This window comes from Montipora foliosa, chromosome 14 (genome assembly GCF_036669935.1).
Source record: "Montipora foliosa isolate CH-2021 chromosome 14, ASM3666993v2, whole genome shotgun sequence".
Taxonomy (NCBI): Eukaryota; Metazoa; Cnidaria; class Anthozoa; order Scleractinia; family Acroporidae; genus Montipora; species Montipora foliosa.
In genome coordinates, this window is record NC_090882.1 from 481,308 (window position 1) to 486,104 (window position 4,797).

Here is a 4,797-nt window from a genome sequence, read left to right on the forward strand (position 1 = left end):
TGCACTCGCTTTCTTTCGTGTTTACCTTCTATTCTCCAGATAACCTGAGGTAAGTTTCGCGGAAGCCCTTTTTTCTTTCGCGTTATTATAAATTGCCTCAGAAGAAGAGGTTCAGAATTTGCTCGATGGCGTAAGTGGGGGGAGCTCCCACAAAAACGACAATAATGAAGGCGCCGAAGACCACAATGAAATTCTTAAGGAGTTGACCTCCACCTTCCGGGACGAGGATAAAAAGGGTCCTCCCATCAACAAACTGTTGGCCGAAATGGCCGACAAACGTTGGGGCAAGAAGCTTGAACAGGAAAAAATGTCGAGCCTCTTGACCAAATATGACCCCCCGGAAAACTGCGTGGATATAACAGTGACTCGTGTCAATTCAGAAATTTGGCAATCACTAAACTCCTTCAGGAAGAAAGCCGACCTTCGGCTCGCCAATTTGCAACAGGCTTTCCAGAAGGCAACGTTTGCAACCCTAACGAATGCCGATAAATTTCTCCGCATTACTGATTTAAGCGGTCCTTCCAAAAAGGAACTGCTTACGAGCAGTATCGATATTGTGGCCTTGCTAGGGCATGCCGCAAATGAGATATCTCTTTTGCGGCGGGAACAAATGAAACCCGCCTTAAAGCCTGAGTTCCATGCCCTCTGCTCCTCGGAGACGAAGGCCTCTGCAAAGTTTCTCTTTGGGGAGGACCTCGCCAAACAAGTACGCGATGTGAAAGAAACCCATCGCATTGGAAACACGGTCGGTTCCTCTAACGGCCACAGCCGTGGATATCACCGTGACTCATGGTCTGTAAAAAGGGAAAACCACAACAAGAGCGGCTCCCACTCAAGACCGCCTTTTTTTGGGAAGGGCACGCGACCGAACAGTCGCAAGAAAGTACCCTATCAGAAGAGCGGCAACCCTGCAGGGAAGAAATAATGCGCTCCCTCGAGCAAATCAAATTATCGGTGAGTGATTTTCCCAGCTTCATTACTTTTTCTCTTCGTGGTTATCTCCAAGCTCGTTGCGACAATTTTCGGGCCGGATGTGTTTCGCATTCCTCTGACGCCTGGAGTCGGCTGACATCTGATAAAGAGATTTTATCTACTGTTTCTGGCATGGCAATAGAATTCGATAGCCCTCCTTGTCAACACTATCTTCCCCAATCTGTCAGATCAGATTTTGATGCACAGGTAATAGATTTGGAAATAGCAAAACTATTATCCAAACGTGTCATCGAGCCTACTGGGCATAGCCACGGAGAGATAATTTCCGACATCTTTCTGAGAAACAAAAAAGATGGTAGCTATCGAATGATACTAAACCTAAAGAAACTCAATCAATACACCAACAAAATGCATTTTAAGATGAACACCCTAAACACAGTCATCAAGCTCATTGAAAAAGATCGTTACATGGCCTCCATCGACCTTAAGGATGCCTATTATTCTGTGTCGATAAGACCTTCGGACAGGAAATATCTCCGCTTTATGTGGCGGGGTACACTTTTCCAGTTCACTTGTTTGCCTAATGGCCTTTCCTGTGCCCCTGGGAAATTTACTAAACTTCTGAAACCTGCTCTTGCTACCCTTCACCTAAGAGGCCATGTGTCAAGCGCATATCTTGATGACATGTATTTACAGGGGAAAACATACCAAGAGTGTGTAGGCAATGTTATTGATTCGGTCCGAGTGGTTGATTCTTTGGGGTTTGTCGCGCACCGTGCGAAATCCACCTTCATCCCTTCGAATTTTTGGGTTTTATACTGAACTCTGTCGAGATGACAATCAGGTTGACCCCAGAAAAAGCTACCGGCCTACAAACAGCCTGTAACATCTTGCTTGCCGACCCCTCCCCTACTATCAGGGACTTAGCACGCGTAATTGGAAAGATAGTGTCATGTTTTCCCGCGGTTTGCTATGGGCCCTTGTACTATCGGTCCCTTGAACGCGACAAATTAAGTGCCTTACATGCCAATCAGTGGAATTTTGATAAAGAAGTCACGCTCTCGCCCCAGGCTGTGGAGGAACTTAAATGGTGGGCGAATAACGTGATCGATTCCTATAATGTCTTAGCACGGGAAGGTCCAAATCACACGCTCACTACAGACGCCTCTATGGACGGCTGGGGAGCAGTGTTCGGAACTCGCTCCACTGGCGGCCTATGGGCCGCACAGGAGGCTAGAAATCACATCAATTATCTTGAACTTTTGGCAGTTTTTCTCGGGTTACAGGCTTTTTGTCACTCCCTTCGCAAAACACACATCCGATTGATGATAGACAATACTACCGCTGTAGGTGTGATAAATCATATGGGAACGTGTCATTCAGATATTTTGAACACGCTATCTAAACAATTGTGGTTATGGTGTCTCTCACGTAACATTTGGATTAGTGCAGCTCACATAGCAGGGAAATCCAACCAGCTGGCTGATCTAGAATCGCGCCAAAATAAAACGGATACCGAGTGGATGCTTCCTAAGAACTCCCTTTCACACGCCTTAACGCAGTTGCCCCCGGAAATCGATCTTTTCGCTTCGAGGCTGAACGCGCAGTTCACCCGATATGTTGTATACAGGCCTGACCCAGGTGCAGTCGCCATTGACGCTTTTTCCCTTGACTGGTCCACTCTAAATTTCTACGCCTTTCCTCCTTTCAGCGTGATTCCAGCTGTTTTAAAGAAAATCAGGGACGACAAAGCGACGGGGGTATGTGTGTTGCCCAATTGGCCCACGCAAGCATGGTTCCCTCTGGCGATGAAAATGGCAATTTGCGAGAATGTACACCTCCGGGCAGACAAATATCTCCTGCACCTCCCAAGCCGTCCCAATGGGACCCACCCACTACACAAGCAACTCTCCCTCCTGGTTTATCTCTTATCAAGCAAACCCTCACAGGTCACGGCATCTCTACAAAGGCCAAGGACATCATAATGGCTTCCTGGCGTACAGGAACTACTAAACAGTATGAGGTCTACCTAAAACGGTGGGAGCAGTTCTACCAGTCACAGGGAATCAATCGATTCGACGCTAGTGTGGAGAATGGCATTGATTTTCTGGCAACCTTGTTCACCTCTGGTTTAGGTTACAGTGCAATAAACACTGCTCGATCAGCACTGTCTTCTGTCCTAATTCTCCCCAACAACATAACCTTTGGAGTACATCCACTAGTGGCTCGGTTCCTAAAAGGCGTTTTTGAACTTAAGCCTTCTTTGCCAAGATATAGCTCCATCTGGGACGTCAGCATAGTCCTTCAACACCTCAGATCCTTGGGACCCCCAACACAGTTACAACCTGAAGTCCTTCACTAAGAAGACAACTATGCTCCTTTGTTTATTAACGGGCCAGCGATGTCAGACCTTCACGAAGCTGGATACCGCTCTTATGCAAGAACTTCCAGGGAAGATCGTGTCTACTATTGGCGACAAACTCAAAACCACCAGGCCCGGATGTGTTGCTCGCACCCATAGAACTACTGGCATACCCGAGAGACGAGTCGATTTGCGTAGTCTCCAACTTGAAGCAATACATAGCGTGTACAAAATCAATTCGAGTGACGCACGATACCCAGCTGCTTATCAGCTATGCAAAGCCGCACAAGCCAGTCTCCAACTCCCCCGTAGGGAAATGGGCCAAAAGTGTTCTAAAGGACTCAGGAATTGATACAGGAACATTCTACGGCAACAGCGCTAGACCAGCCTCTACCTCGTACGGTGCCCTGACTGGCCTAACTCTAGCAGAAATCCTCAAAGCAGGAGGTTGGACCAATACCCAAACCTTTGCCAAGCATTACCACAAACCAATTGAAGTGAACTTTGGAGCCAGCATTCTAAGCCATTTCCAGAAGATTTCCGAATAGGAAGAATTTTCTGTTATTATTATATTCAGTGTATTATTGCTCACTATCATCGCGCTGTCACGCAACATTGGGTTGCGGTTTTCGGTGGCAGATCATTTGATAGTTACGTTGTACTTACTATGATATTAAACCACTATATATGTTGGGTTTATCTCCCTCTGTGTTCCTTATTGCTGCGGTTACCTCGCGTGACCAGCTCTTTCAAGTCTCATGTAGCTCCGCAGTGACTAGGACTGATGACCAGGTGGAATTCTAAAATTAAACGAGACTTACCTTAAGTCGATGTTTGATTGGAATTCTATCTCGTCGCCAGTCAGGAACGGAGGAGTTACACGCCCTCCCTTTGTAGGGTATGTCCCACCCAAACTCCTTCGTTCCTCGCCCTCTGCTCACGCTCGGGGTTTTTTCAAGATTGACTTGCTAGCATGCGCATGCTTCTCATGTAACTCCTCCGTTCCTGACTGGCGACGAGATAGAATTCCAATCAAACATCGACTTAAGGTAAGTCTCGTTTAATTTTAGAATTATGCTACAACATAGCAACTTGGAATAATCCAGATCATTTTGTGACGTTGTATGGCACAGAATGTTGAGAAAAAATGTGAAAAATAGATTTAAAAGAAAACCAGACTCTAAAGCATTTATCTACTCAAACAAAGGCCTACTGCGTATCACCAGGTGTCAATCTATTGAAATTTTTGCTGAAAAACAACAGGTCAAATGGCTTGCACATAGTGTCAGAATGAAAAATGATGCACTTCAAAAATTATCTCTCTTTATGACTACAACGAAGAAAAACTACATGATTGGGAATGGACCGGCAGCCGTTTTGGAAATTACCCCGAGATAAACCAAGCCTCAATCGCTATATTAACTCTAGATATGGCAGCTTCGAGGATGAATCATCCACATGAAGTACGAGTATAGATAGATAGAAAAGATGGCACCGACCCA